The sequence below is a fragment of the Equus asinus genome, chromosome 2 (genome assembly GCF_041296235.1).
Source record: "Equus asinus isolate D_3611 breed Donkey chromosome 2, EquAss-T2T_v2, whole genome shotgun sequence".
Classification (NCBI taxonomy): domain Eukaryota; kingdom Metazoa; phylum Chordata; class Mammalia; order Perissodactyla; family Equidae; genus Equus; species Equus asinus.
In genome coordinates, this window is record NC_091791.1 from 193,710,435 (window position 1) to 193,733,060 (window position 22,626).

At 41.5% G+C, this 22,626-nt stretch overlaps 1 protein-coding gene across 1 annotated transcript in view; it reads left to right on the forward strand.

Annotated features, from left to right (window-relative positions):
• Positions 1-22,626, forward strand: part of PTGDR (prostaglandin D2 receptor) — a 50,504-nt gene that overhangs the window by 11,027 nt on the left and 16,851 nt on the right. The window contains exon 3 of the transcript XR_011501608.1: positions 1,184-3,387. The gene's annotated coding sequence lies outside the window, so the exon portion shown is untranslated. The remainder of the gene's footprint in view (positions 1-1,183; positions 3,388-22,626) is intronic.

A 22,626-nucleotide genomic window follows, 5' to 3' on the forward strand; every position in this document is an offset into this window, starting at 1 on the left:
ACACAAGCTATTTTAAGATATAATCCATGAATATATGTGCATAGAAAATACCCTGAGAAAATGAATCAAAGAACCAAAGCGTGAACCAAAGTTTCCTTTTTTTTTTGGTGAAGAAGAGTGGCCCTGAGCTAACATCTGTGCCCATCTTCCTCAATTTTATGTGGGATGCTGCCACAGCATAGCTTGATGAGCACTGTGTAGGTCCACACTCGGGATCTGACCCCACAAACGCCAGGCCACTGAAGTGTGCAAACCCAACCACTATGCCACTGGGCCAGCCCCCACAGTTACCTTTTTATGTGGACTTTTTCCTCCATAATTCTTTGTATTTTCCAAGTTCAAAAATAAGTCCATATTTCTTTTACATGAAATAATTTTCTAAAAAGAATGAATAGAAACGGACCGAGAAAACAAGGGGAAAAGGCGTGAAGGAAAAACTCTCTGGTGTGAAGGAATAGCATGTGCAAAGCCACCCAGAAGTAAGGGAGCGTGGCCTGCTGGGCTGAGTGCGTGGCTCCACCGACAGAAGCTCTGGGAGCAGGAGGAAAGGCAGCAGGAAAAGAAGCTGGAAGGAGAGGCAGGTTTCAGATCCCGAGGGCTGGAGGGCTGCAGCTCCGAGGCCCCAACACTCGCTGCAGACTTTGGAGCCAGGGTGCAGTGGGAGTGGAGCCGAGGAGGATCGTGCTGGTGGCACGGGCCGTGGATGGGCAGGTGGGGCGGGCATGGGTTCGGTGGTTCCTGAGCTCTGCATCCACTTGTGTGGTCTGTGCATGAGACCAGGGCGCTGGTTAAGGAGGTGAGCGGGACTGAAGTACAGCCTGGGTCTGCTTGCCCTGCTGCAGGCAGTGTCAGCTCAGAGAAAGGGCCCCGTATTGGATTTGCCTACTTGGAGGGAGGGCCACGAAGACTCCATATACACAGGGGAGTGCCCTCCTGCCAGGAGGCACGAGGGGGAGCTGAGTTCAAGCGGTGGTGGGGAGACGAACCGCGCAGGGAGGCAGACCGAACAGGGAGGATTCCAGCTCATGACAGTCTTGCCTGTTCTTCGAGTTGCAAATATTTGACCACTTTCTGCTTTTTACAAGGTTCGTTACGCTCAGGAACAAGTTAGGACAGGGAAACATTCTGAAAAAGTCTCTTCTTTTCCATTTTTTTCCCTTACTTTCCCCGTGCATCTGGACAGAAGGCTGCAGCCACTGACTCCAGTGAAGTCTCAGGGTTATCTGTGGATTGTACTTATATACTACCCAGCCGGGTTAATAAAGGGCCAACAACTAGGACTGTTAATTTCATTCCAGAAGTCCATCAAAGGCTGACTGAAGTGGATATTCCTGAGACTTTAGTGGGGAGAAGGGACCCCACAAACCCTAAGCACGTGGACAACCCCAGACACTCACCAGCCATGCAGGCTTCTTGCTCATTTATGAAGATCTCGTGCTGTGGGCCAGGGCTTCTCAAAGTGTGGTCCTGGACCAGCAGCGTCAGCATCACCCGGAGCTGTTGGGAATCCACGTTCTCCACCCTGCGCCAGGCCCCCTGATCGGAATCTCTGGGGTGGGCCCAGCAAGCTGTGCTTCAACACGCCCACCAGTGATTCCCACACACATTCAAGTCTGAGAACCACTGTTCCTCGCAAAAAGAAAAGAAAAATCCGCACAAAAGACAAGAAAATGTGCTAAGGACTCCCTTCCTCACGTTTCTCTGACCTCTGGTTCCCAGATCTTTCAGTGGCGGGTAATCGCTCCCAACTGACTCCGATAGCGTTTTGTGTGAGGCGTCCTCCAGGCACACAGGCAGCCGCCGGGCCTTTGCTTGTGCTGAGTGCTGGTGGCAGCAGTAGCTGAGGCCCCCGGGGGTAAAGAGGCCTCAGATGTGCAGCTTCGCAACCGCGCAGACCTTCTGGGCCTAGGCCTGGCAGCGGTTCTGCTGTGAAAGAAAACCAGCTAACGGGTGTCGTTCCCGGAAACGTTCTCAGAGGCTGCATCTGCAGGTGAGCTTTCATCAGGGGTTTGCAATGTTTTTAGCTCTCTGTGGAATAGACCTCTCTGCTAAAATATGTAAAGCTGTTGTTAAACTTCTGTAATTTGATCTCCTTGTGTATTTTTAGAAATAGATGTTTCATCTTCCTTTCCAGGCTTTAAAAGATTTGAGGACTAGATGTTCACCTGTTTTTCTCTTTTTTCTCCCAATGACTAACATGCACTGTGGAAGGACTATATCACAGATATATACTAAGTAGGAGGTGCTCACTCCTGTGATCTCCCAAAACATAAGTGTGTTCGATAAGAGGCCGCTGAAGCTGGGTCAAAGATCCCTCTGTATCTGGGGCATGTTCTTGCTCCAGCACCTGAGGACTTTTCTCTTAGGCCGTCCAAAGGGGAGCATAATAACTGCAAGAGAAAATATTTTTGCTCCATATTTTCCCACTGTCATGGACATTATGGAGATCAATGTGTTTCACTTTTATCCAAGAAATAGCAACTCATCATTAATAAAATCAACACTATAAAAACACTTGTTTAATAGGCGCTTTTATCACTGTAAGAACAACTCCTCTTACTGTAGTGTTTTGTGCGTTCTCGTAATTCCTCTCGTGAGTGAGACTGGAATGGCCGGTCGGGGTCGCCCCAGTTCGGCCTCGTAGAGGAAAGCTGAGCTCACAGGTTAGGGATGCTGTGAGAGCCTCCTCAGGAAGACGCACAGTGGCCTCCAGCAGGTCACTGAGGCTCAGTGAGAGGGACCCGCACCCTGTGTAGGACGACACTGCGGGCACAGAAGACGGATAGCGTTTCACACGCGAGCCCCATACTTGTCACAAGGACTGAATCTCTGGCTGCTAGACATCACCTCATGATACAGCTGCTTTGTGCGAGTGAAACTCTGTATCCTGCGATGTTTGTTGAGTAGTGGTCCACGATTCTCCAAAGGAACAAAGCAGGAGCTGGCTGGGGGGTGATGTTGCTGAAGGGGCAGCTCCTGAAAGAGCCTGCTGGTCTTCCTGCCCGGTGTGACCTCGTCCCCTCAGGTGTGAGCTCACCTGGGGACTTGCTTCTCAGGAGTGGAATGCAGCAAAGACGTCTAGACTAGGTAACAGGAGAGACTGTGGCTGTGTCCCAGGTGCTTGGTCTGATGGAAGCCAGCTGCCGTGCTGGGAGAGGCTCGAGGGGCAAAAACCGAGGGAGGTACCTAGCCAACAGCCCCCAACAGTCCCCAACAGCAACAGCCCGCGGGGAGCCAAGCCCTCCAACAACCACGTGAGCCTTCTGGAAGTGGAGCCTTCCAGGTCCAGCGGTAAGGTGGCTGCAGCCCCAGCCAATGCGCGACTGCAGACTTACAGATGCCCAGGACCCGGCTACGCGGCACCCGGATTCATGAACCACAGAAACTGTGAGATAAGAAATATTGTTTTAAGCTGCTAAATTTTGGGGTAGTTTCTTCTGCAGTCATAGATAACTAACACAATCATTACTATTAAATTAAGGGATATACAAATTATATATAAATCTATAGCATGTTTTATTGATAAATATGACAATGCAATAGCTAGAAACCTTGACTGTATACCGGCTGCAAGGAAGATGTCAGCACATGTGAGAAAGCAGAGACGGAACAGTTTATCTTCCCGATTAGGAAACACATTTTTATTTAAGTTGAAACCAAAAAAATCTCTCTAATTACTTAGAAATTTTTCTTCTTTTTGTATATATCATGTATACTAAATAGTGCATAAAACATGCATACACAGTTTAAATAGTTGTCTCAAAGTGAATATCCATGTAGACACCGTGCAGGGGGAGGAACAAAACATGGCCAGTACCAGAAGCCCTGTGCCTCCTCCCTCCACTGGAAGGAGACACCACGCTGACATTTGGGATGACTGTGTCTTTGCTTTTCTTTATTTTACCGCCTGCGTGCATCATAATATATGTACTCTTTTTTTTTCTTATGGTAACATTGGTTTATAACGTTATATAAATTTTGGGTGTACATCATTATATTTCGATTTCTGTGTAGATTGAATGATATTCACCACCCAGAGACGAATTACAATCCATCACCACACACATGTGCCAAATCACCCTTTTCACCCTCCTCCCTCCCTCCTTCCCCTCTGGTAACCACCAGTGCAATCTGCGTCTCTATGTGTTTGTCATTGTTTGTATCTTCTATTTAGGAGTGAGATCATATGGTATTTGACTTTCTCCCTCTGACTTATTTCATTTAGCATAATACCCTCAAGGTCCATCCATGTTGTCACAAGTGGCCGGGTTTCATCATTTCTTATGGCTGAGTAGTATTCCATTGTTTATAAATACCACATTTTCTTTATCCATTCATCCCTTGATGGCCACCTAGGTTGCTCCCAAGTCTTGGCTATTGTGAATAAGGCTGCAATGAACACAGGGGTGCATGTATCTTTATGCATTTGTGTTTTCAAGTTCTTTGGATAAATACCCAGCAGTGGAATAGCTGGATCGTATGGTAGATCTATTCTTAATTTTCTGAGGAATCTCCATACTGTTTTCCATAGTGGCTGTACCGGTTTGCACTCCCACCAGCAGTATGTGAGGGCTCCCTTCTCCACATCCTCTCCAACACTTGTTGTTTCCTGTCTTGTTAATTATAGCCATTCTCATGGATGTAAGGTGATATCTCATTGTAGTTTTGATTTGCATTTCCCTAATAATTAGTGATGTTGAACATCTTTTCATGTACCTGTTGGCCATGTGTATATCTTCTTTGGAGAAATGTCTGTTCAGATCTTTTGCCCATTTTTTAATTGGGTTGTTACTTTTTTTGTTGTTGAGATGTATGAGTTCTTTATATGTTTTGGATATTAACCCCTTATCAGATGTATGGTTTGCAAATATCTTCTCCCAATTGTTAGGTTGTCTTTTTGTTTGTTGACGGTTTCCTTTGCTATGCAGAAGCTTTTTAGTTTGATGTAGACCCATTTGTTTATTTTTTCTATTGTTTCCCTTGCCTGGTCAGACATGGTATTTGAAAATATGTTGCTAAGACCACTGTCAAAGAGCATACTGCCTATGTTTTCTTCTAGAAGTTTCATGGTTTCAGGTCTTACATTCAAGTCTTTAATCCATTTTGAGTTAATTTTTGTGCATGGTGTAAGGTAATGGTCTACTTTCATTTTGTCTGTGGCTGTCCGGTTATCCCAACACCATTTATTGAAGAGACTCTCCTTTCTCCATTGTATGCTCTTGGCTCCCTTGTCGAATATTAGCTGTCCATAGATGTGTGGGTTTATTTCTGGGCTCTTGATTCTGTTCCATTGATTCGTGTGTCTGTTTTTGTGCCAGTACCATGCTGTGTTGGTTACTATAGCTTTGTAGTATATTTTTAAATTAGGGAGTATGATACCTCCAGCTTTGTTCTTTTTTCTCAGGATTCCTTTGGCTTCTCGGGATCTTTTGTTGTTTCATATAAATTGTAGGATTCTTTGTTCTATTTCTGTGAAAAGTTTCATTGGCACTTCGATAAGGATTGCATTGAATCTGTAGATTGCTTTAGGTAGTGTAGACATTTTAACTATGTTAAATCTTCCAATCCAAGAGCATGGAATATCATTCCATTTCTTTGTATCTTCTTCAATTTCTTTCAGCAATGTTTTATAGTTTTCAATGTACAGGTCTTTCACCTCTTTGATTAAATTTGTTCCTAGGTCTTTTATTCGTTTTGTTGCAATTGTAAGTGGGATTGTATTCTTAACATCTCTTTCTGCTACTTCGTTGTTAGTGTATAGAAATATAACTGATTTTTGTATTGTGATTTTGTGTCTTGCAACTTTACTGTATTCATTTATTATTTCTAAAAGTTTTTGGCAGATTCTTTAGAGTTTTCTATATAAAATCATGTCATCTGCGAAAAGTGACAGTTTCACTTCTTCCTTTCCAATTTGGATCCCTTTTGTTTCTTTTTCTTGCCTGATTGCTCTGACTAGGACTTCCAATACTGTGTTAAATAAAGAGTGGCGAAAGTGGGCATCCTTGTCGTGTTCCTGTTCTTAGAGGGATAGCTTTCAGTTTTTCTCCATTGAGAATGGTATTAGCTGTGGGTCACATATGGCCTTTATTATGTTGAGGTACTTTCCTTCTATCCCCATTTTATTCAGAATTTTTATCATGAATGGATGCTGTATCTTGTCAAATGCTTTCTCTGCATCTATTGAGATGATTATGTGATTTTTACTCTTCATTTTGTTAATGTGGTGGATCGTGTTGATTCATTGGCAGTTGTTGAACCATCCCTGCATCCCTGGAGTAAATCCCACTTGATCATGGTGTATGATCTTTTTAACATATTGTTGTATTTAATTTGCTAGTATTTTATCGAGGATTTTGCATCAGTATTCATCAGTGATATTGGCCTGTAATTTTCTTTTTTGTGTTGTCCTTGTCTGGTTTTCGTATCAAAGTAATGTTGGATTCATAGAATGAATTAGGAAGCTTCCCCTCCTCTTCAATTTTTTGGAAGAGTTTGAGAAGGATAGGTGTTAAGTCTTCTTTGAAGGTTTGGTAGAATTCACCAGAGAAACCGTCTGGTCCTGGACTTTTATTTTTTGGGAGGTTTTTGATTACTGTTTCAATCTCTTTACTGGTGATTGGTCTATTCAAATTCTCTATTTCTTCTTGATTCAGTTTTGGAAGGTTGTATGATCCTAAGAATTTATCCATTTCTTCTACACTATCCAATTTGTTGGCATTTAGCTTTTTGTAGTATTCTCATAATCTTCTTATTTCTGAGGTGTCCATTGTAATTTCTCCTCTTACATTGCCAATTTTATTTATTCAAGCCTTCCCTTTTTTGGTGGGTCTAGCTAAAGGTTTGTCAATTTTGTTTCTCTTTTCAAAGAACCAGCTCAGTTTCCTTGATTTTTTAATTGTTTTTTAAGTTTCTATTTCATTTATGTTCACCCTATTTTTATTATTTCCTTCCTTCTACTGATTTTGAGATTTGTTCTTTGTTTCCCAGTTCCTTTAGGTGCACTGTGAGATTGTTTGAGATTTTTCTTGTTTGTTGAGGTAGGCCTGAATTGCTATAAACTTTGCTCTTAGACTGCTTTTGCTGTATCCTATAAATTTTGGCATGTTGTATTTTCATTTTCCTTTGTCTCCAGGTATTTTTTTATTTCTCCTTTGATTTCTTCATTGACCCAATTGTTGTTCAGTAGCATTTTATTTAATCTCCACATATTTGTGTCTTTTCCAATTTTCTTCCTGTAGTTGATTTCTAGTTTCATACCATTGTGGTCAGAAAAAATGCATGGTATTATTTTGATCTTCTTAAATTTATTGAGACTTCTTGTATGGTCTAATATGTGATCTATCCTGGAGAATGTTGCATGTGCACTTGAAAATAATGTGTATTCTTCAGTTTTGGGGTGGAGTGTTCTTTATATACTACTAAGTCCATATGGTCTAATGTGTCATTTAAGGCCAAAAATTTCCTTATTGATCTTCTGTTTGGATGATCTATACATTGGTGTAAGTGGAGTGTTAAAGTCTCCTACTGTTATTGCGTTACTATTTCTCCTTTTATGTCTGTTAATATTTAAGTGCTCCTATGTTGGGTGCATAGATATTTACAAGTGTTATGTCTTTTTGTTGGATTGTTCCCTTTATCATTATGTAGTGCCGTTCTTTGTCTCTTGCCACAGTTTTTGTTTTAAAGTCTATTTTGTCTGATATAAGTATTGCTACCCCAGCTTTCTTTTCTTTGCCATTTGCATGGACTATCTTTTTCCATCCCTTCACTTTCATTTTGTGAGTGTCTTTAGGTCTGAAGTGTGTCTCTTGTATGCAGCATATGTATGGGTCTTGTTTTTTTATCCAATCAGCCACCCTGTGCCTTTTGATTGGAGCATTTAGTCCATTGACATTTAAAGTAGCTATTGATAAGGATGTACTTACGGTCATTTTGTGCTTTTTTTTTCTGGGTATTTTACTAGTCCTTCATTGTTCCTTTCTTCTTCTCCTGCTCTCTTGCCTTGTGGGTTGATGGCTTTCTTTAGTATTATGTTTGGGTTCCTTTCTCTTATTATTTTGTGTATTTATTATAGGTTTCTGGTTTCTGATTATGATGAGGTCCATATTTAATAACCTACGTCCATAATGATCTATATTTAGCTGATAGTCTCTTTAGTTTGACCTCTTGCTAAAAGCTCTACTCTTTTACTCCTTTCCTCCCACATTTTATGTTTTTGATATATTTAACCTCTTTTTTGTGAGTGTGTATTCATTACCCTCTTATCATGGAAATAGATAATTTTAGTACTTTCGTCTTTTAACTCTTTGTCATGTCAGCTTCATAAGTGGTTGATCTGCTACCTTTATTGTGTATTTGCCCTCACCAGTGATTTTGTTGTTTTTTTGGTAATTTTCTTATTCCTATTTGTGGTCTTCCCTTTCCCACTTAAATAAGTCCCTTTAGCATTTCTTGTAAAGCTGGTTTCTTGGTGATAAACTCCTTTAGTTTTTGCTTGTCTTGGAAACTCTTTATCTCTCCTTCCATTCTGATGATAACCTTGCCAGGTAAAGTATTCTTGGTTGTAAATTTCTACCTTTCAGCACTTTAAATATATCGCACCACTCCCTTCTAGCCTGTAAGGTTTCTGATAAGTCAGTTGATAACCTTATGGGGTTTCCCGTGTATGTAACTTGTTGCCTTTCTCTTGCAGCTTTTAAGGACTCTTTGTTTATCTTTAATTCTTGATATTTTCATTATAATGTGTATTGGTGTGGGTCTCTTTAGGTTTATCTTGTTTGGTGCTCTCTGGGCTTTCTGTACCTGGGTGTCTGTTTCCTTCCTTAGATTAGGAAAGTTTTCAGCTATTATTTCTTCAAATAGATTCTCTGCCCCTTTGTCTCTCTCTTCTCCTTCTGGGACACCTATAATATGGATGTTAGTGCACTTGATGTTGTCCCAGAGTTCCCTTAAACTCTCCTTGTTCTTTTTAATTCTTTTTTATTATCTGCTCAGCTTGGATGATTTCCTCTAGTCTTTCTTCCAGCTTGCTGATCTGTTCTTCTGTATCATCTACTCTGCTGTTGAGTCCCTCTAGTGAATTTCTCATTTCTGCTATTGTATTCTTCAGTTCTGATTGGTTCTTTTTTTATATTTTCCAGTTCTTTGTTGAAGTTCTCACTGAATTCATCCATTCTTCTCCCTAGATCAGTACACATCTGTATGACTGTTAGTTTGTACTCTTTATCAGGTAGATCGTTTATCTCCATTTTGTTCAGTTCTTTTTCTGAGGATTTGTCCTGTTCCCTTATTTGAAACATATTCCCTTGCCTCCTCATTTTGCCTCTTTATCTTAGCTTATATCTATGTATTAGGTGGGTCAGCTACATCTCACCATCTTGGAGAGGTGGGTTTATGTAGGATATGCCTTATGAGGTCCACCAGTGTGCTTCCCTCTTGTCACCAGTTCCAAAAGTTCCAGGAGTTACTCCTGTGTGGGCTATGTGTGTCCTTCTGCTGCGGCAGGCTCACCCTTGCTGTAGGTGCCTGGGGAGGCTAGGCTGTCCCCCGGGCTGATTGGTTGTAATGCTTAGTTGCGTGTGGCTGCTATGGACCCTTTAGTCACTTTTTTGGTCATGGAGCGCCCCAGCACAGTTGGCTGCAAGGTCTAATAGCACACTTCTGTTGCAGTTTTTCTGTTAAGTGAGTAGGCCCCCAGCATAACTGTTTGCCAGGCTCTGGCCTGGAAGGCTGTTGTTAGTTCTCTCAGGATTGCAGCTGAGTGGAGCTGGCTCCCAGGCATGGGAGACCCAATTGTTTCATGCTTTGGAAGGTGGGGCCGATCCCCTATGTGGCTGTTAGAGAAGCACAAGTGAGCTGCAGCTGACAAGCCCCACCACAGGGCCACACACCCCGTCAACACAGCCTTGCCCCTTGCACACACCCTGACCACTGAAGTGGACCCACTCGCCCCACTGCAGAGGTCTCACCTCACCACCTGTGAGTGGGGTCAGTCCCAAGGGCAGGCTGCCTGCTCTGGCTGAGCTGGATTAAATTGGTGCTTTAGTGGGTTGGGAAGTCCCTTGGCTAACAGGCCAGGGGAAGAATTCCAATGGTGTCTGCCGGTGTCTGTGTCAGCACACCTGTACTTGGTCACAACAATGGCTGCTGCCAATGTCTCAGTCCTTGGAGAGGTCTCACCTCTCACCAAGATGCACCCAGAGCCTATCAGGTGAGTCTCTTTTCACCAAAGGGCTGTACAGGTTTCTTTCTGGTGATTTTAGGTGGCTTTCCAAAGTGGGTGAATTTGTGTGTGGGCCCTTTAAGAGCTGGCCTTTATTTCTCTTATGACTGATAGCTTTTCTGGGGGTAATCCCTGTTGTTGTTAGTAGCCAGAAAAGCCAGATATTATGAGACTCTCCCCTGCTCAGCTCCCCGACTCTGCCAGGGAAGGCTGTATATTTAGGATTGCTCCTGGCCATGAAGTGCTGTGGCTCCAATGTGACTTTTTTCTCTCCAGAAAGGAATTTTTGCCTCTTCCACTGCAGTCAGCACTGTCCTTTGTTGTGGGGGTTCTTTCAATCCAGTGTTCTATTCTCTCTCAGGGGTAATTGTTCCAGGGGTAGTTGTAAATTTGTGTCTGTGGGAGGAGGTGAGTTCAGAGTCCACCTATGCCGCCGTCTTCCCCTCAGTCCATTCATGTCCTCTTTTCTTTCTTTCTCTCTAGCTCTGCAGTGTGTCTCATGTCAGATTCCTCACATGCAGAGGCGAGGACAGGGACGCAGGTGCATGTGGTTTGTGGGGCTCCTGCTCTTAGGAGGAAGGTGGTGGAGGGAGCAGGACCGGGCAGGGATGGCAGCTAAGCAGGGATGAAGTCTTAGCTTCAGCCTGGCCCCAAAGGGGCTCTGGAACATGTCAGTAAGAGGTCTTCAGCCCAGGTATACTGAGGGTGCCCTTTAGGCCAAGGGCAATGCCCAGAGAAGGGGCCAGCTGTGAGCCATTAGCAATCAGTGCTTAGAGGACCTGAGGGGCAGATGCACTGGCCCGGAAAAGGGGATCTGGACAGATCCATGACATGTTATGTTTGAGACTTACCCTCACTGTGTGTGTAGCTGCAGTTCGTACATTTTTACCATTAAGAGTATTCTACTGCATGAATATATCATGATGTCAGTGAACATTTGGGTTGTTTCCAGATTTGCCTATTACAGATAATGCTGCCTTGACTTTTCTCATCATGTATTTGTTGAATATGCAAAAGAGCATGTCTAAGGCACATACCTGTAGTGGAGTGGCAGGATTGTAGGGTGTATACCTCTTCGATTTTGCTATATTATAAAAATTGTTTTCCAGTTTACACTCCCACCAGTATTGTTTGGTATCTCCCATTGCTCCACATCTTTGCTGACACTTGCATTTTTGGACTTTTTATTTTAGCCATTCTGGGAAGGTTATAATGGTATTCCACTGAGGTTTTAATGTGTTTTCCTTCTAAATAATAATGAGGTTGCACACCTTTTCACACATTTATTGGCTGTTTGGAAATTCCCTTTTTATAAAGCTTCTGTTCAAGTCTTTGCCCAGATTTTTCTTATCAGGTCTGTCTTTTCTCATTGATTTGTAGATGTCCTACCTACTGCCTCTTTGTCAGTTATGTGTGTTGCAAAAATCTTTTCCTGTTCTGTAATCTGTCTCTTTCAGGTGACTTTTAATGAATAGACTTTTTATTTTATTAGAACCTAATTTATTAAGCTTTTCTTTCATGTTTAAGGTTTTTATTTCTTTTTGAGAACTTTTCCTAACCTGGAATAGTGAAACATTTTTTCTATATTATTTTATAAAAGTCTTTATTGTTTTACCTTTCACTTTGGGGTTTTAATCACCTGTAATTTATTTTGTGTATGGTGTGATATAGATAGCCAATTTTGTATTTTTACCATATAGATATCAATTATCTCCAACTGAACTTTTTATTGAAAAGTTCATCCTTTCCCCATTGATGTTAAATATCCTTAAATGTCACATATCAAGTTTCCAAATTTGTATGTCTGTATGTCTGTTTCTAGTCTCAGTTCCTGTAGTTTTACAATACCTGGTCCTGCCTCCTCCTCCTTTTTAAAGTGGGCCCTGCTAATCTTAGTGCTTTGTGTTTCTATATGAATTTTAAGTAAGCTTGACAAATTCCACCAAAAACAAACAAAAACCTGCTGGAATTTTTATTGAGATTGTACTGGATCTATTGATAAAATTGGTATTTCTCTCAATTTACTTATAGCTACCTTAATGTCTCTTTATATAGAGGTTTCAAATTTTTATTGATGTATAATATACATACAGAAAAAGTATACAAATTTTAAGTAGACAGTGGAATGAATTTTCAAAAAGTAAACATGCCTAAGTAATCAGCACCCAAATCAGGAAACAGAATCCACCAGAATCCCAGACCATTTTAGCTGCTCACCTCGCCCACGAGGTAACCACTTTCTTGACTTCTAACATCATATAATTTTGTCTGCTTTTGAACTTTATGTAGTCGCCCTGTGTGTCCTTGGCTCTTTTCACTCGGCATCATGCTTGTGGAGTTCACCTGTGTTGTTCAGATGGTTATGTTTTATTTATTCTCATCACTGTGGGGTGTAGTCCTCACTGAGTGAATTTACCACACAAGATTAATCCATTCTTTTGTGGATGGACATTTGAATTGTTTTTAACTAGGGCTATTGCAAATAGTAACAAGTATTCTGTATGCGTCGTTGGAGGAACATGTGCGTGCATTTCTATTAAGGACATAACTGAATGTAATTGCTCGGTCATAAGCTTTGTCCTTAGTAAACACTGCCAAGCAGGCCTCCAGGATGGGTTGTGTCAGTCACACTCCTGCAGCCGTGTGTGCAAGATCCCGTCGCTCCACGTGCTCATCAGTACTTCATGCTGTCTTTCTATTTCAGGTTAGCCATTCTGGGGCTGGACAGTTGTGGTTTCAACTTGCACATCCCTGATATGCACCTTTTCATATGTTTCGTGGCCTTTGGATATCCCTGTCTGTGAAGGATCTGTTCAAGCAGTTTCCCCATTTGTGAAAGGTTGTCCATCTTTTGCTTATTTATTTACAGGAGTTTCATCATCTGAATCTGTTAGGTTCTTGAGTTTGGGGGTTTGAATAGTGTGTGGCAAAATTTTGTACAGTATGGAAAGTCTAGTAAATCCAAATCTATTTTATTCCTGGAATTAAAATGAGAATTTAGATAATGAAGGACACCTGAGACCATTGTGGGCATGTGTCTGCTGGTTCTTGCTTATGGTGCCTCGTTTCCTGGTGCACCTGACTAGCTAACAGCTCAGATTCCTGAGATTCTCTGACGCCTAAGATGCCGGTGCCTCCCGTCAGTGGGATGTGAATCCACTAGCACCCAGGGTCAGTTCTGACTGCTTTAAACCAGCTCAAGGCATAAGGCTTTTGGACTGTCAGGTGAGGGATTGGGGTCACAGACTTGCCGGGGCTCCTGGGACAGGGTTTCGCTGTTCAACACCAAAGCATCTTCTTCTTACAGTCTCCTGGGGGCAGGTGTTAGAGAGTGAGAGTAGGTTTACTTCTGATTCCTTCTTAACCAGAGGAAGCAGCCCTTTGGGATCCTTTCCTTTTGGAGGAAGGTTTCCTACTGCACTCCACCTTTGCCAGAACTCAGACTGGACTTTCTGACCTTGTGGGCCCCCTGAGAGGACATGAAAAATGAAAACCAAGTTTCCTTAATTGGCAGATGTCCTCAGAGGCAAAAGCAATGTCAGTGTTCTGCTTTCCCTCTAGGTTCCAATTTTCATTTGGATTTTGTCCTGCTAAATCCTTGCTATCTTATCTTTTTCATGCTTTCCAGATTTTTGAAATTTTGACACAACATTTTTTAGTTGTTTTCAATTGTAGGATTAGTCTGAGTGGTCTCGCCTGCTATTACCCAAAATATAACTTCTTTAAAGTTTCCAGACTATAAAGCAGCTATACGAACAGGCAGGGAATCTGTTAAATAACTAAAATTGTTTATTAAATAATTAAAATGATCAGTTAACATAAAAAATGTATAGGATGTAGTCAATCCTGTAATTTAGAGGTAAATCTGTGGCAACAAGTACTTTTAATATTAAAAAAGAAAAAGGGATTACATTATTTACAGTTTTAGAAAAAGAACACAGATCCTAAGTAAAATGGGATTAAAAATGATAAAGATAAATATATGAAAGAATGAGAAAAAATAAAAGTGAACTAGAAGCTGATTCTTTGGGTGGGGAGAGGTAGGAAGAGAAACTTAAACTAATTGAGAAAATAACACAAAACAAAATTAAAGGTAAAAGAGAGATGATGCTGATAAGAATTTGCAGTGGTAGGAAGATGCTTAGCACCAGTGGTTTTCCAACTCTGCCCCCAGGGGAGCAGGCGCGTGAGAGGAGCCGGCAGCAGACCCGTCAGGAGGGCCTGCAGACCCTTCAGACAACACCAGGGATGCTCACAGCGGACTCAGCACCCAAAGCTTCTATTGAGGATTGGTCACTAGGCAGCCTCTGCCTGGAAGATTCCAAAATTCCAGACTCCTAGAACAAAAGCAGGTGTTTAGCATAAACCGAATTGCTTGCACAAATGGTCGAGGCGAGGGGCCCACGCTTATCAGGTAGGGATGGTGGGAACTCCCCAAACCTGAGTTCCCAGGCACAGGCTGGGGGCCAGCCTTGCTAGCAGGCCCTCCTAAGGGTGCAGTCCCAGGCTGGCTGTGGTCATTCTTTGTCTTCACACAAAAGTTTATAAGAAAGAAAAGCATCATTCTTAACTGGTATTCTTGTTCATCTGGAGAACACAAAGGAGTCAGCTGATAAGCTGTTGAAATGGATGAGCTTATAGATATACATGGCTTAATATATATAACACACAAGTACATAAAAATCAGTACCATTTTTACATACTAGCAGCAACTTATACAGAAACAAACAAGCCAAAAAAATAGGCCCTGTTTGCAAGAACAACTAAAACATATGATGCCTGAGAATAATCTTAACAAGATATGTAGTGATGGCATGAAGAAAAAAATACAAATATATTAAAAATATAAAAAAATACTTGAAAAAAAGTAACTGGATGGTTATTCCTTGTTAGGAAGACTGAATATGAAAATAACTGTGTCTAAATTAATATATAGGTTTAATGTAACCCCAAAATCTCTACTACTTTGAGTTCCTTCTTTAAAAGAAAAATAATTTGTTGCCTACATTGACAGAATGATCCTAAAGTTCACTTGAAGAATAAAAAGGGAAGGAAATTATGAAAAAAATTATTTGTGGGAAGATTAGTCCTATTCTGTTTTAATAGTCTTACAAAGATATGGTAATTAAAACAATGTGGTATTTGTACAAAGAATAGACTGGATCAATGAAACAGACAAGTCCAAATACAGATTTTACTACATGAATGACAAATAATGCAGCACAGATTCTTGAGGAAGAGAAAGATGAGTCAATATGTGATGTGCAAATAACTGTTTAATAATTTGGAACATGTTAATCTAGGCCCTAAGTTGTTTCTAGAGAGATAGAACATGTCGTATCTTTTTATTACTTCAGAGGGCTATTATGTGACACCTAGTCAGAGCCAAGATGTGTTTGGCTTTGAAAGAGATTTACAGTTAAATTATTATTACTGTTGTTAAATTTTAATTATTATGATACACTATATATATTATGCTACTTCTGCAAGTCCAAAAAATAGCTAAAATAGAAGGGAAGACAGGCCTGGGAAAAATACTGCAAAGAATTCATATCTTTGTTATAAAAATAAAGATGTATTAGATCTTTACGTTGAGGCCGAGGTTGTAATAGAAACTAACCTGCTGGAGCTGCGTGGACGTGGGTGAGGTACTTGCTTCTCGGAGACTCAATCTTCTTCCTCCTTTCAGGGTTGTGGCAAGGATTAAAAATATATGTAAGGCTTTTAGCACAATGTTTGACATATTATGGTTGCTGAACAAATGATAGCGTTAGTAGTGGTCATGATGCGAGGGCTCCCTAAGTAAGAAATTATTAAGTTTGTCAATGATAAACAGAATTTTCAAAAGAGGAAATAAAACTCATAAATCTAGAAAAATGTTCAACCACCAGAAGTCAAAGAAATGCAAATCAAAATGAGATAGCATTTTTGGTCTACCAAATTATCAAAACATTTTAAAAACAGTGGTACCCAGTGCTGGGAGGCGTGCTGAAACTGATGTTTTCATGCATTACTGATGATAGGATCCTGTTATGAAGTGATGTAGAAACATGTAGTGTCATTTCAAAAATGAGCATGTTCGTTGATACAGTAACTCCACTGCTGAGGTTCAATCGTAGGACCACCTCAAACATGGAAGCACTACATCATAAAAGTGTTAAGTGTAGTTGTTGCTGGATAATTGGAAACAACCCAGCTGTCCAGCAACAGGATGAACGATTAGGATTTACTCAGTGGATGTGACTGATACTATATAGGAAATATTTGCAATGAGAGGAAAAAAAGCAGGATGCAACATTCTCTGAGTATTGTATAGCAGACAAAACTGGAAGGACATATTTCAAATTAGAAACAGGAACCATATTAAAGTGGTAAACTGGTATGATTATGGAGCATTCTATAATTTAAAAATTATAGTTAATTAAGACTACATTTTCCTGATTATTTCCAAATGGGCTCTTTCTCTTAATAACATAAAAATTTAACTTCAGAGCTGGAGACAAATGCAGACAGCTCTGATTTTTTTATATTGCTCCTCTAGAGGGAGCAAAAGTGCTTAAAATACACCATACACACAACTCGGTCTGTTACACTCAAAATAGTAAAGGATTTCAGAGCTGCAAAGAACTTCAAAGATAAACTAGTGTTTTCTTTAGTCTTTAGACAATTTCTAGCTATAAATCATTTAGTTTTCAGAATAAATGCTGCTCTTAAAAAACACAGACTTTCTCACATTGAGTATATAATCTTTTGAGTGGAAGTTCCCAATGGAGAGGAAGATGGTAAAAAGAAAAAAACAAAAGCAAGGATGCAAACTATTCTCCAAGCCCTAATATTACTGACATGGAATCATAATCTAGTGACAATCCCCTGAAACTCCAAAGAAAAGTGCTGTTGGCCCATTTAATGGTTTTGTTTTGTTTTTGTTTTTGATATCCTCTTAAGGTTGGGCTCCACAGAGCACCAAGAAAAGGAAAGAATTTTCAGCTTTGATGTGTGGTTAATTTGACTGGGGGTCTATCCGGCAGGGAAATCCGATCAAGGGTCCACTGTGGGCCCTGAAACGTGCCTCTCTGGCTGTGCCGGTTGCCAAGGAGCTGGGGTTTCGCTTTGCCCAGTCCTCAGCCTACATCAGGCTCAGCCAGTCTTGAGCTCTGAGTTCACTCCAGACTTTCTTGTCTGTTTGTGGATTTAAGTGTCAAAAGCTCTAACTGAAGCGCGTAATCTCTCTCGAGTAACCCAGTTTTGCCTCAAAACTGTTTGGAACCAAGAACAAAGTGAAGAGTCATGACTTCTTCAGAGGTGTTTATTCCTCCTTCCATCTTCATATCCCTGGACAACAAAGGCAACAGAAGATGGGGGTGGTGGGAGCCTGAAGACCTTTTTCTGGTACTCGACCTGAAAGATGAAAATCTTCAGATAACATGACAAGTCCCAGTAGCTCTTCAGGCTCGTGGAAGAGCAGCAGGCAGGGCTGGTTTTCACGGGATCCAGAGGTAGAAATGGCCCACAAAACTCTTCTGCTTGGGCATGTCTTGCTCAGGAATCATTCCCTCTGTTGGGTGCAGTCTGATGGGTGAAAGCAAAGGCCAGGATGCTGGACCTCCATCCCAGCTGTGGAAGCTCTGCCCCAGTGGAGGCGCTGTCTCTGCTGCCTGCCCCCAGGGCTCCTCACCTGTCGTCTTCGCACTTTCAGGCTCCTCCTCCTCCTCCTTCTTAGCATTCTTCTTCTTATTTAAAAGATGAGTGCATTGTAGAAATTTACACACACAGAAGAGAAACAAAACCGAAATAACACACCATATTCCTGCCACCAAAAAATTTCCATTATCAACACCTTAGTGTATGTCCTTCCAGATATTTATGTATGTGTGTGTTTTACCAAAATGAGACACACTGTGCTGTTTTGTTATCTGCTCATTTTACTTAAGGTTCTCCCATTTCCGTGTGAATGCATTTTCATCTTGCCTAATGCCTACTCCGTATTCAAGGCCCACAATTTGTTCCCAAATGTCCTTTACAGGCCTTAGTCCAAACCACAACCCAACCCAGGACACACTGTGCATCTGGTGATTACGTCCCTCTGGTCTTTTGATCTAGCGCACTCTCCTTTTTTCTTTTTAATGAATCGTGCTTGTAGAAGAATCCAGCCAGCTGTCCCACTTTCTGAGTTTGTCTGCTGGCCTCTTTGTCATGCCATTCAACTTCTTCAACCCCTGAAATTTAAATCTGAAAGTTAAAAGTAAAGACTTGATGAATTCAAGTTAATTTTTATTTCAGCTAGAATTTGACATAGATGACGTTGTAGTTCATGTTGCATTTTCATCATATCAGAGAAGACACACATTAACTGGTTGCTAGGATTCACCCTGGTCAGGGCAATAAATAGTCTGAGCCTTTTATTGACCAGTTAACACCCCTTTGCAAGAGGAAAGTGGTCTCTGTGGTACTACTTGTGGTTTTATAGGAATGTCTGGTTCCCTTCAGTCATGCACCTAAATGTTTTAATAGCAACTGAACATCTTGTCTGTGTCAGTAATTTTAATAGGGGTGACAGAATGATGGCTTTCTAATTCTGTCACTCCTTCTACATTCTTGGCCAGCATTCCTCTATAAAATAGAACTTTCTCTCATCAATTGAGCCTATTTGGTGTAAGATACACTTCTTACAGGACAAATGCTTAAGTCTTTTTCTTTAGTTACCAATTGTCAAGCTAAGAAGTTGATTTACAAGCCTTCTTAAGTGGTGACTATGGGTTCCCTTTTGGCTTTCTCTTTTTTTGAGTATCTTTATGTAGACCCATGGATTTTTATAATTCGGTGTGATTGAAATCCACTAAACCATTATTCTTTTTGATGCTCAAATTGTTGCAACTTTAGGCAGTGCTGGGCTCTCTATTTTGACATTTTTTAGCTTAGATTTTACGGATAATGTTCCATCTTCTGGGTACTGTCCCAGTCCTCAATTCATGCTTAATATTTTTTGCTAATGTTCTCTGTCATTAATTTAGGCAATACTCTTTATTATATATCTGTGCATGTTTTGTGTAATATAAACAACTTTCTACCTTTTAGTTTTCGACTTACAGATCATGATCATAGAAAGTATTTCTCTCTGGCCTGCCAAATCAGTAATTTATTGTCCATTTTTCTTTTCAATTTTCAGAATTTTCTTGCTGTTGTTTCTTCCCCTATTATCTTCGTCTCCATCGAGGGGTAGGAAGGAGCCTGAGCAGGACGGGTCTTATGTGAGGAATTTAGACTTTAACTCGAAGGCGAGGGGGAGACACTGACCAGTTACAAGCAGAGGGGTACCATGCCCAGATCTCCTTTTTGGAATTATCACTCAGGCTGTAATATGGAGAATTGAACTCGAAAACCAGTCAGGAAGCTTTTAACCTGCAGTCTGTCAGGTAACCAGAGCTCAGACGGTGAGGTGGGGAGAGACAGGTGGACTGACCAGAGAGGGAGGGGAGGAAGGGAGGGGGCGAGTCCAACACGACCTAGGTTTCTGGCCTGGGCAACTGTGTGGGCAATGATGCCATTCACTGAGACAGAGAACAAAGTCTGAGAAACCAGCTTGAGGGGTGCTCCATGCTGTGAGCTCCCCGTAGCTTGTCCTAACGTAGACAGAAATGGCCACGTGTTGCGTTTTGGTCTTTCCTGCTCTGGAGGCCATTACACACCGTTTCTACTTGAAATCACCCACATTCCTGCTTCCTCCTCTCCAGGACAGCCTCCTCACCTTTATGCAGTTCCGCCTGCCCACCTACGTCTGTGCCTCATCCGCTGACACCCCTGCAGCTTCAGGGGGAGAGGTGTGCCCACCTTTCTCCTCGGGCCCTAAATCCTTCTCTCAAAGTTCTCGAGGGCTCCGCACTGGCAATTACTGATTCTCTCTCCTGTGTCAGCTTTCTCTTCCTCTCTACAGGATGATTTCCATCTCTATGCTCTCACCCATTTTAAAAAGGGAACTCCACGACCCTTCCAGTACCACTGAATTTCTCAGCCCCACATAGCTCTCCAAATGCATTTCTGCTGTTGTCTCTGTTCCTGTGTTCCCTCTCTCACCTTTGGTTCTCTCTCCTAGCTCCTCTCGTCTCAGGTTTTTGTCCTGACCACCCCACCAAAAGAGCTCTTAGCTGGGTCACCAATGGCGGGCCTCCTGCCGAAGTCACTGGCCGGTTTTCTGCACCCACTGTATTAGACCTCTCAGCAGCACTGGCCCAGCCCACCATGCCCTCCTGTATTCATTCAACACTATTTACTGAGTGCCCACTCTATGCCAGGCACTGTTCTGATTTTGGGATACATCGATGAATTGAAGAGACAAAGACCCCTCCCCTCTAGGAACTGGTCTGACATTCTATCAGAGGGAGATAGTTAACAAGCAAAGAACAGGAAGCAACTAAGTTGTGTGGTGTGCGGAAAGGCAGTAAGGGCTGTGGAGAAGAGAAAACGTAGAGTTCAGCAATGCCTTGTGGAATCTCCCTTAAACACACAATTATCACCATCACAAAACACTCTGTGAGAATATTTAATATCAAATCAAATTATAGGCCATGTCTGTATATCCCCACCTAGTAAAGATGAAACACACATTCATCTGCCATCTTTCTTACGTCACGACACTTCTCCTCCTGGATCTGAGGATGCTGGAGGAAAGAAAAAGTGGGAGCTCAGGAGAAGGGCGAGTGGGGATTTGTATTTCTTAGTTTGCGATGGTATGTATTGGGTCCTGGGGGCAGGAAACGGAAATCAAAAATGGAAGTGGCTGAACCTCCAGGGCAAAAGCTGACTCATTTTTCACCCCTTAAGAAAGTCGTGTCAAGTGATAGCTACTTTCTGACAGTGAAGACTCAGTCAGGAGCTCAAAGTTTAACAGCCTGGTCAAGGAGTGGAATTTTCTCTGGGTAATACTTTTTGTTCTAATCATAAAGAAAATAAAGCTACTATGTTAAGAATAGTGATTGTAATAAGTGTAGATTTCGTAGTAGGTGTAGCAAATTGTTTGCAAATGGCTTCAGCATTTCCTCCCTCCTCACACCAGCTCCCCGCATTAGGAGGGAGGGTCTATTCCCCACCCCTTGAGTCCAGACTGGCCTTGGGACTGACTTTGACTAATAGACAGTGGTGACATGATGGTGTGAAACTACCAGGACAGCTTCCACTTTCACCCTGTGGAACAGCGTGCCACCAGGGAGCAGCTCGGGCTAGCCTGCTGGAAAACGACCAGCCCTGCCAGCTGAGGCCCCTGGACCAACTGCTCCCCAGTCTAGCCACCAGATGACCTCAGCCACAAGAGCGATCCCATACAGACCAGCACAGAAAGCACCACCGGGCTGAGTCCAGTCTGACATTACTAATCATGAGACATAAAATAACCTTTTTAAACCATTAAATTTTGGAATGGTTTGTTACACAGAAATAGACAACTGATACAGTAGGTATTAAATATTTATTATTTATTAAGATGATAAAAACTCATTTTAAAATTGAGCATTGATCCTTTAATAAGCCAAATTTTAATAAGTAATTTAATATTTATGAAGAAAAATAATAGTTGGGAGTATATACTGGAACTTATTTTTATATGAAAAGTTCACTAACGATGTATCTCAGTATTTATTTCTTGGAAATTAAACCCTATTATACATAGTGTTCCATGACTCACTTCACTCCTAGTTGCACAACATCCTATTGAACAGGAACCTCTAATGTGTTTACATAACTCCCTTTTACTTGGCATTTAGGTTAGTTCCTACAGCAACATATAAACAATCCTGAAAGGACCTCCCTCATACTTACAACTCCGAGCATTGGTCCTTCCAGTCTCAGTTTGCTCATCTGTGAAACGACTGTTAGAGAAACTAACGAGAGGATGCGTATGAAGCCACCAGCAGTTTAGCAGATCTAGCAAGCCCTTAATACACTGCAGTCTTTTCATTATTATTATCATCTGATTATGAGCTGCATTAGGGCAAGGACCATATTAGGTTACTCAGGACCTTGCTCAGCAATAAAAGGACTGACCCCTGCTGAGTGCTAGCTGTGGTCAGGCTGAGTTTAGCCGCGACCTGTGAAGTAGGCACTGTTCTTATCCCCGTGTGACAGATGAGGAAATAGAGGCACATAGAAGCAAGATAACTCGCCTAAGAGCAGAACTAAAATTTGAATTCAAAGCAATCTGACTCCAGACCCCATGCTCTTAAAACTATACTGTGCTGCCTCAGTAAACAGATGTCTTAATGAATCATTGTTGCGTGAATAAATAAACGGATTATAGATTTCTAGAAGTGCGGTTTCTGGGTCTCAGAGCATGCACATTTTTAAGGCCCTTAATACATATTGCAACAGAAGCTATTCATTATAAAGTTTTTAAAAAACCATATAAAAAAATT